An 11404-nucleotide genomic window follows, 5' to 3' on the forward strand; every position below is an offset into this window, starting at 1 on the left:
GACATGTATTTGCAAAAACGATCAATTTCATCAACTGAATTTTAGCACAAAGCTGGCAGACAGATACCTGAAGATATTTCAACAGTTGGTGCATAGCTCTTTTTTACTTAATACATTTAAGGGTCAGTAATTTTGCTAATGATATAAATATAGGAAAGGTAATAATGCTTTGCCAAACTTTGTTGGAATCTCTGTCTCTTCACTTACGATCTGTCATTTTTGTAAATAAAACATAACGTAATAGACAAAAAAGTATTTGTAGGCAGCAGACCTCTCAATAAAGTTCGTGGGGGGGTGCTTCTCCCATCACTTGAACTTGTACATACCAACTGTATGGTTCCACAGTTAGGAAAAGTGAGGAACTCCAGTAACAGTACAAAGCATTATCCCACAAACACTGGGACTGTCATGAACAATAGAAGTTAATCACTTTTTTGAACCATAATGACAATCTAACCAAAAATGCTCATTGAAACTGTAATCAACCAAGAGTGGGACAGCTGTTATAACTGGGCTAAAAGATCATCAGACCATTCAGGATGTCATGGACTCACCGTTTTCTTGGACAAATGTGAACCAAATCATCTTAACTCTGTAAAATGTTGAATAATGCTGCCAATATCAATATTCAGTGAACAACAGGTGTCATTAGTCATAATTCCCTTGTAAACCCAATCTTCAGCTGGTGGAAAGGTAAATGTTACCATACTGTCAAATATAGGTCTGCTTCGTCAAGGCATTTTGTATGTCGTTTGCACTACATCAGACTGTGGTTCAGCCTATATGGGTATTGCACAAATTTTTAAGCCTATAGCATCAATGACATTCAAAAGCTTAAGCAAATCCAGGAATTCGTCAAAGAAAGAGTTAACTTAGTGAAATCCAATTACTTATCCCATATAGTTGTCATGTTTAAAGCTGCATTTCATTTATTACAAAGAGGTGACTTCATTTTGGAATATAAAAATTTGAAAACGAGCTATTAGCAGCTATTCTTGATATATTTTTTCATCCTTATTTAACTAGGATCAATATTTTTCTAGATATTTGTGGTGACTATAATATCAAAAGATGGCAAAGACCCAACTGATCCAGCTTCATGTAGGCCGATTCAAATTATAAACCATTAAAATAAAGTGCTTCTGTCTATTATGGCTAAAAGAATGGCAATGGGGATGCCAAAACTGATACATATAAACCAATGTGGTTTGGTGGAAGGAAGGCAAACATTTGACAACATTAATAGAACGATGAACAAGAGGGAAGCAAAATGTAAGAAAACACCACTGTTGTTGGTGGGTCTTGATGCAAAGAAACCATTCAACAGAGTAAGCTGGGATTCTATTAGTAGGACAAGTGAAGAATTTGCATTTCCTAATACAATAAAATTAATTAGAAGGATACATGAGAGATCAGAGGCAAAAATCTAAGTGGGAAAGTTCCTCTCTGCTAAATTGTCTGAACAGAGAAACCAGGCAGAAATGTCCCCTTTCCCTTTTATTTGCATTATATTTAGAACTGGCAACACACAAATAAGGGATTCAGAAATTCAAGGATATAATTGGTATGGTGTTCAAGAAAAGTTGATTTTATTTGCAGATGATGACATTTTTTATCTGACAGAACTAGAAAAGGACATCTCAGTGTAGTGGATTATTATTTTGAGACAGTTCCATGTTTTTTTAGGCTACAACATTAATGAAGATAAGACAAAGGCTATAGGTATAAACCATCTACCCACTCATGAACTGGTTTCAGCATTACCCATATTTATGGGACATGATAAAATTAAGTATTTAGGTGCATGGATTAACACAAATTTTGGTCATGGCAGCTAAAGATAAATGGGAATAGACAAAAGATTATACAAAAACTAAGAAACTGGAAGCTTTTGTCTATGGATATGGATAACAAAATACAAGCAGTACAATGGCTTTAGTCCCTTTAATTTTATACACAGGTCAGACATTTTTATCAACCAGAGAAAGTGTGGGCAGTAATTAATGAAGAGTTGGAGGACTTCATTTGGGAGGGGATGAAGGCAAGAGTGAAGTGGGATACCTTGAGCCTTCCAAGAGAACAAGGAGGTTTAGGATTACCTGATTCGAAGGGATATTTTAGAGCTACATAGTTAAGGCTCTTGTATATAACACAAGCAGAAAGCTATAATTCAAAGGGGAAAGGGATGATGATGAAGCAGGGGAGGTTCAAGGAATAAAGAAAGACTGGGATTTTGGATGCAGAGACTTAAGAAGAATAGCAATCATACAGAATATTGTATTCATAAAGTAGCAGAAAGTATATGAAGAACTAAGCCAACAGTAGAATGGAGAAAGGCAATTCTATTGATAGGGATGACTGCAATTAGGGGTACAGAGAACAGACAAGGGGGATGGAATTTACTGGAGGAAGTTGGAACAGGAGCCAAGGTATTGGTAATAAATTGAGAAGTAAAGGTAAGAGAATGTGGCGAGGCCAAGAAGACATTTGGTTGCAGGCTAGTGACAGCTTTCCCTATCGAGGATTGATAGAGTATAGAGAAAGGGATAATAGATTCTTAAATGAAACACCTGCACTGCTTGAGTTTTTAATTAAATCTAGAACAGAAGTTGCTGTTAAAAAAAGGAATAAGTATCAGAACATATAAAATATTATACAACAACTATAATAATTAAATCAGAAAGATTGGGAAGCAAAATTAGATGTGCAATTCACAAAGAAAGAATGATAAGACATATGTATGGCTCTCAAATATGCAACAAAGTCTAGAAGATTTAGGGTTTTTGCATACAGACTTTTAAATCTCAAGCAGTCTCCAAAGTTTTTTTTTTCCTCAAGTAGATGGCAAATGTTGGAGGTGTAACGTGGAAGAAAGAGATAACTGTGAACATATGTTTTGGGAGCGTAATGAGATGGCAGTCTAAAAACTCCCAGCAAAGCACTCAGTTGGAAATACTGGGTGTGCAAATGAGTATAACAAAGGAAATTATTATTTTTTTAGCTGCAATACATTATTTGAAGTGCCTAGACATAGTAAGGCCTTGTTAATTTAATTCTAGGGTCTGCCAAAAAGAAATGACTAGAAAATGGAAATCAAAATCTAAACCAACTATACTTGAAGTAGTAACTACTCTAGCAGAGATAAAAGAACAGGAGTGGCCTCTTTAGTAAGGGTGGGAGTAAACTACGTAGGAAAAGAATAGAAATGAGACCACATGCAGGCAAATGTTTTGGAGGAGAAATGAGGCTCAAGAAAGGCAGGAACTGAATAATGTATGTAACGTTGCCTAGATTATACGATGTATAACAAATACATGTGATGTATAATGTTTGTAAATGTGTACTTCTCAATATGGTTTGATTACTTTTATATAAATGTAAGCTAGCCTATGACATAACTGGTATTTCAATATAAGTGTGGAAAATACTTTTTCTACATAATTTAGTTATAATATGCACCTATCTTTCCCCTATTAGCATGGCCGCATATCAATATCTTTGATAGCACTTACAAATAATAACATATGACATAGTTACTTTCTAAGCCTCTCAACAATAGATAGCATCATAACATTGTGCATGAGCAACAGGTCACACTCAGGCAGGGTAAAGGTACTGTAGGTGAGATTCTTGAAGAAGATGGCACTTATTTAAAACCAAAATACACTGATGAGTTACAATTTATGGGGGTATTTGCATTACTGCTTATATAATTAATTTACTGATGGCAGGTAAAATGCAGAAAAGCCCTAATGATACCCAAAACAACAATGGGCTCAAATAACCTCGAAAACAAAGGGTAAAAAGGTCAAACAGACAAACTATTCATTAAAAATTGCAAGAAAACAGTCTTCATTGTGTAATATCTTAAACCTCCTGTAGTGGAGGCCAATGGGATATATGCAAATGACAGACTAAGGACATACAAGTATCTCACCTACATGGTCTCCGAATGCCCATGACTTTTTACTTTTTAAGGCTTTATGAGTACATTCAGGCTAAGAAAGCCATGTCTCAGCATGTCTCTGCCTATTTTTGGGTTTGGCAGTAGATCATAACTTTACTGATAATGTCAATGCATATATACAGCTAGAGGGGTTTGGCATTGTTGGCCAGAATATACTCATATACTTAAAGAAAAAAATCCATGAGCATTCAGAAGCCATGTAACTGAAATGCTGGTATGCTAAGGGGTTATTTGGATATAAACCATGGGCTTCCACTACATGAGGTGTTGAGAGTTGGCATAATGGTTAAAATGTTGACCTCCTAGGTATAAGGTACATCTTTGAATTATCATCTTTGAAGGAAATTAGCTACGCTTAAAATTACTCCAAGGGCAACTAGCCTAGTACTTTACCTATGAACCTATTACACAGTGAAGACTCTAGCAGGGTTAGATCTTTCTTGCAGTTTTTACAAAATAATGGGGGGTGGGGTTACAGTTGCTTACACAGTACTCTACAGATAATAGTTCAGACTAATTGTTATAACTCTGTCAGTTACTGGGAACAAGATCAAAAACAGCCATACTTGGAGGTTTCTTGAGAAAACTGTGTTTACACTGTCAAAGCAAAATGAAATTATATGGGAACAAACAGAGAGACACCAGCTAGGTCACGTGCAAGTTTCAAACAGGAATAAATAAGAAAAGTGAACATAGTAATGGCAAAGATAAATGTTATGTACAACAGCTAAGAAGGTGAGACTGGTGACAAAGGTGATAAAGTGATGTAGACATGGCTGAAAACATGAATATATATCTCAACTCAAACAGGGCAGAATGAATAGTGGACAGATCTTTGTCCCTGCCATGTAAGTATAAAAAGTTATTTATTAATTATATTTGCCATCAAGGAAATTCAAGATGGGAAGGTCCATTTTCAGTGGTGTCCCAGAGAGAAAACCTCCAGTGTTGTAGAGAAAACATGCCAGAAATTATCACAGCATGTCACAGCCAGATCTTGGTCAAACACGGCCCTAAGCAGTGTAATGCATCTGGGCCCTCTCTACACTCACAAGAATACCCCCCCCTTGCAGTCATTATAGGGTCCCATTACTTGGCTATTTCTCACCAGTTACCAGAAACACTGTTCAAACCTGTGAGTACACATTTTGTTCTTTACTTCTACAATGATTACAGAAGCCACGGTGGTGCAGCGGTAGCATTGTCTCCTCACAGCAAGAGGTTTTCCAGTTCGATTCTCAGCTGGTGCACCTTCTGTGTGGAGTCTGCATGTCCTCCCCATGGTCGAGTGGCATTCGAAAGACATGCGTAAATGGGCGTGCCTTCGTTGAAGGTTGGGCATTGAGCTGGCACCTCGGCACCATAAAAATCTACTGCCAATCATTAGCGGACCGGAGTTCCGTTGTGGTGACCCCTAACTGGGAAAAGCCTAAAGAAGAAAAACAACAACAACTTCTACAATGATTACAACTATTTGGATTTAATTTAAAACTTTTATTTCACATTTTACAACACAGTCTTACAATGAAAATAGACTTAACATTAACAGCAAACTTCTCTGCCCTTGAAACTCACAGTCATTGAAATAGCATTGAAACCCACATGCAAATAAAATGTACTTTTGTCAGTAGTGGACAAAGTTTACCTTTGGGCTATTTTCAAACCATGGGCCACTTGCACACATTAATATATACAGCACCACATGCTAGTGTGTTTTAAATTTATAGTTTTGAACATTTTTCCAGTAAGTAATGAAACAAAACTTATGAACCAATAATTACAAAACTGCCTGATTCAGAACAATTCAACAATAAAAGGCCACTCAACATGCACAATCTCTACAGAAGTAAAAGTCATCTGAAAAATTACACATTAAAGATGTATGTAAATAATGAATAGGTTACCGCTAGGAAATAGCTTTATATTTCAGTGTTTCATCTGCAAATTCAGCAGCTGCTGCCCTTGAAGGATAAATTGCCTAGGTTACATTATAAAATAGTAAGCTGGTAATATTGCAATACAGAATGGAGGGCAAATTGACAACAGGTTCATAGTTACTAGGCATTTAATTACACTCAGGACTGCAGCACCCCCACCCCTTAAAGTACAATAGAGAATTAGGAATCCATCTACATGGCATGGAAGAACCCCTTCTGCATCAAAAGCAAGTATGCTACCTGTTGTGTTACTAACACTGGTTTTAAATTCTATAGCACAAAAATGATGCCCATTTGTGAAAACAGTTGCACACTGAAACCAGACTTAGAATGAGCAGCAACAGACTTTTCTTCCCTTGAAACTCACAATTCCTTAAAAGTGCAGTAAAGTTCTCACTTCCTTGAATGTGCACTGAAACTCAATCCCTTTAAAATGCACTTTCAGTGCTCTGGTAGTTGGTGTAGATGATTCAGGGTACTGTCCCCTGTAACTAAGGTACAGGGTTTGAGCCTAAACTCACTAACCTGCCATCCCTAACTAGGGCATTTTACATACACAGAGTTTCATTTAGTCACTTCTTTGTACCTTAAGTGGCAGCCATTGAGATTCAGTTGCTCATACTGGCAGGCAGGGATGCTCATTATGTTTAAATTCCACATGCATGGAGGTGGAAAAGAGATGTGTGTGTCGACACATGCAGGGATGCACAGATGCAAAGGATAAAGGGCATTTGTTTTCTTAAAGAATAAGAACGAATGCCCTTAAAATGAAAGTTTTTTTTTTTCATTAAAAATGACATGCTGTGGCAGCGTCCTGGCCAGTAGGCTCCCTCCCAACTAGCAGAGACGCACTCTAAGCCACTGGGCCCTACAAGACTGGCTAGGTCATCTAGTGCTAAATGTGGCTCTGCAGTAATGGAAATAAAGTTGTGAAGCAAGCACTAAGAATGACATGGTAAAACAATTCCAAGAGTACGCACCAGAATGGACTGTTGGTACATGGTCCGTTATGCTAGTGTCACAGATGACAAATTAAACAAGGGATCTCTCTACCCATAAGAATAGTGAAAAAACGAATTTCCTGCGTCACATTCCCATTATACCTACACAGTATATGCTACGCTAATCCCACATATAGCAGTGCACACATAAATGCTAAAAACAAGTACATTACAGGACAATGCAGCTAAGCCTGCACAGTAGTGTTAACATTATTATAACTATACACTGCACAGTGCATTCCAGAGTAGTCATCTATTGTAAATGTAGTCACTTTTGTGACTGGCATATCCCAGATTGCACTGCTCCCCAAGTGTGTATTATGTCTGGTAATGCATTGCAGGCTGCTCCAGCTATGGCATATATCATGTGCAAGATACTGCCTGACAACACTTCATGCTTGCAACAGAACCTTCACTGAGAAGCACATGACACATGAGGTATTAAATACAGCCAAATACTACAGGAAGTACTGCCACATGGTTTGCCATCAGAAATACTGATGTTTAGGAAATGTAAACCTTACCCATAGTATTTGTTGGATCATATACAAATAATTCAGTGTATTCATTGACATTCTCTTACTGGACTCATGCTTTTTATTTATTAAGTACAGCAATATTATGCACTTACCTTCCTCTGTACTGTTACATCTCACTCATTGGTACACACCTACCTAACGGTTACCGTCTCTTAATTTATGCAGCCCAGATTGTTGTAAACATTTTGTTTTCTTACTTACACCCATCCTTGAGACATGTTTGCAGGATGGTGTACTACTGAAGTGCAATATACTTAGACTGATTATATCAGAATGCAATGAACAATACTTCGAAATGCATTTTTCTATGCACAGGAAGGTAAGCCTTTCTGGTGCCTCATACACACACCCCTATTACAACATTCTAACTGCAAGGCCACACCACCCTTAAAAGTTAGAATACATGTATTCCTTGTATCTTATGAATTCTGCAACCTCAGACTTGTTTAATTTTCTGCAGAGAAGTGGGGAGATATTTTTGTTGACTAGGAGAAGTGTGATTGGGACACTAAGGGAATTTGCCAAGATATATTGGAATATATGGTGTGTTTGCAATCCATAGCAATGGAGAGTAGTAATGGTACAAAAATGATAACATTGACATGAATGAGAGAAATCTGGATGAAAATGAAATTGTTTCTGTTGTTCTTGATCCTAACAGATGTCTATTATAAAGGCAAATGTTACAGTGGAGTGATCCACAGGACTGACAGACTGATGCACCTGAAACTGCACTGATGATTGCTCCCATGGATGAAACATGACAGCTACAACTAGAAAAGACAGCAATTGGAAGAGAAGTACTACATACAGTGTAATGCAGACACTGTAGGACAAGCAAAAAGTCAAGCAGAAAAAGATAATCAAAATTAAATATATTAGAACAAATGTGTTGCCAGATCAAGGTGAGATGCAGTCACAGTTCTGGAACCATTAGGAACATGGACTTCAGAGAAAACGGCCTTTTTTTTTGTTTTTTTTGTCATGGAAAGACAAATTATTTAGCAATGGAGTTTGATGCATGAGTTGAAAAGTGTTAACATGCAAAATCAAAAAAGCAAGGCCAACTACAGAACCAACTCTTATGCTTTCAAGCTGTCTACAGGCAGAATGAGGAGGCTACAAAAACACTAATATTGGAGGGAATGGGTAACTCCTTTAACAAATAAAAGAAATGATAAAGTAGTACTATTTAATGCAATCAAAATCCTCAAAATTTATAGGCAGACTTGAATGATGGATGTGGGGAAAGGTGAGAAACGTTTTTCCAGATAAACTGAAACTGAAATTATTTACTTAAAGCCATCTGAAAATAATTTTCCCCATACTCTTTGGATACAATAAAGACAGACAAACATGTCTCTTCTTGATTAACAATAGCTAAGTCAGACATACTCAATATCCCAAACAATTGGCTATCATTTTAAGAAAACCAAAACATAATTGAATCGATGGTCACATTTCCAAACTTTCTTCAGTGCAAATAATAAAGTACTGTAATATACTTCATTCATTCCTTCAGTGCAAATAATAAAGTACCGTAATATACTTCATTCATTCCTTCAGTGCAAATAATAAAGTACCGTAATATACTTCATTCATTCCTTCAGTGCAAATAATAAAGTACCGTAATATACTTCATTCATTCCTTCAGTGCAAATAATAAAGTACCGTAATATACTTCATTCATTCCTTCAGTGCAAATAATAAAGTACCGTAATATACTTCATTCATTCCTTCAGTGCAAATAATAAAGTACCGTAATATACTTCATTCATTCCTTCAGTGCAAATAAAGTACCGTAATATACTTCATTCATTCCTTCAGTACAAATAATAAAGTACCGTAATATACTTCATTCATTCCTTCAGTGCAAATAATAAAGTACCGTAATATACTTCATTCATTCCTTCAGTGCAAATAATAAAGTACCGTAATATACTTCATTCATTCCTTCAGTGCAAATAATAAAGTACCGTAATATACTTCATTCATTCCTTCAGTGCAAATAATAAAGTACCGTAATATACTTCATTCATTCCTCCCCTTATTCTGCAGTCTCTTCTTTTTATTGCTATTATTTTCTGGTAACTGCAACTACATACAAAACATCCGTTATATTTCATATGTTTTAACTCCACATAAATCTCGACTTAATACGCAGTACTCTGAACTCGTGTTAAGCATCCTCTTACTTAAATTTTTCTCGGGCTAGTACCTCTCAGTACTTCTTTTTCATAAGATGACTTAATAACAATACTTCATGAACTTTGATAATTTAGGAGTTTTGTTAAAAGCATTCTGCTTAACTTGTGTGGTAATTATAGTATTCAAAATAAGTGCAATTACTAAACCTACTAAACCAAGCTGTAGGTGCAGAATCTGTTATACTACACACTCTGATACAGTCCTATATTGTTATTCTACTAAAATGCAAATACTTAAATCTCTGTATGATCCTTTAAACTATTACAGGATTTTACAGGATGTTGCTGAAAATGAGCCATCTTCTCTTATGACCTCAACCAACTTTGTAAATGTATAAGCAAGCAGTAATGTTGCAAATATGACTGGAGTGCCTGGGTTGTGACTGTAAAATAATCAAAGGATCAGCATGCCTACACAATTAAACAAGCAAACAAAAAAAAGATGTATAAATAAGTTAAACATTCAGGTAAACTATGCTGTGTGGTTTATAATGAGGTAATACAAAAACAATAAGGTACACACATATGCAGAGCAATCTCACTGCTTTCTTTGCACATGTGACAAATAAGCATGTCTTGGGGAGAGAGAGAGAGTTTCGAAATGTGAGGAATGGTCACTGGCAACCATGCACAATGCAGGCAGCCATGAGTTCATTTCCTAGACAAGTATCAATTTTCTTTCACATCAGTTGCTAAACTCTATTAGAATATAGTTAATTTATAGACTAATGCATTTAAAAATTCCATGAATCCAACTCAGTACACAGACTAAATATTACACTTCATTTTATTTAACAGAATACTAACTTGAATTTCAGGTAGTGCAGTACACACAACATGAATTATGTCATGTATTTTAATACAGCATAATTACGTAAAAGAGTTGCATCTCACGTTGAAGATACAAAAGCAACTGTATATAGTCATGTTTCCCCTTTAGTGGTAGTGACCAGTAAACTCACATGTATGTATTCACATATTATAAGGATACAGTATGCTGCCAAAATATTTATTTTTTTCATTTGTTCGGTAAACTCATTAGACAAGTCTCTTTTATCAGGTATGACTCAGAACAATGCCTGTATAAGTGACTTGCTCAGATTCACACAGCAGGCAAGTGGAAGTTGGGGGAATCAAACCCTAGACTACAGAATGAAGCATGTTAGCAACACACAGCCTTAAACCTAAACATTAAACTGCCAGACTATTCTCAGCTACCACACACAAATGGAACAGCGAGTCCATTACTACATGCTTGAAGGCAAGTTTCTGTGCATTTTGTTTGCAAATATGCAGAAGATATACAGAGCATAAAAATAGAATTATAAGCCTTTAATGGAACAAACATCATAAAATGCATCATGCCAGACAAGAAAAAAAATGTTTGAGAGAGCAGCACATGCACAAGAGCTACATAACCAGACATGACGTCATTAATGGAAGCCTTAAAAGTAACATGAAGGGGAATGTATATATAGAAGCTACTAGGTTTAGTGGGTAGTTAATATGCATGTGCATTTCTGCAATATAGCACATTTCCTGTATATATATATATATATATATATATATATATATATATATGGAAACTTCAAGCAATATTACAAATACTGTGCAAACATCAGTACCACTTTAGACGCTGAGCAAGAACACACCATAAAAACTTAAGGAATAGTTTTACTTATGTACTTATTTATTTCGACATTTATGTGTTTAACTAATAAGCAGACAACAATAAAACAAGCACAGATACTTT

General features: G+C 36.0%; 1 protein-coding gene across 1 annotated transcript in view; it reads right to left on the minus strand.

Moving 5' to 3' along the window:
• Positions 1-11404, minus strand: part of LOC122810502 (SH3 and multiple ankyrin repeat domains protein 1-like) — a 4213494-nt gene that overhangs the window by 2448951 nt on the left and 1753139 nt on the right. The gene's annotated exons all lie outside the window — the stretch shown is intronic.

The sequence above is a fragment of the Protopterus annectens genome, chromosome 9.part0, assembly GCF_019279795.1.
Source record: "Protopterus annectens isolate FY-2018-M chromosome 9.part0, PAN1.0, whole genome shotgun sequence".
NCBI classification, from domain to species: domain Eukaryota; kingdom Metazoa; phylum Chordata; order Ceratodontiformes; family Protopteridae; genus Protopterus; species Protopterus annectens.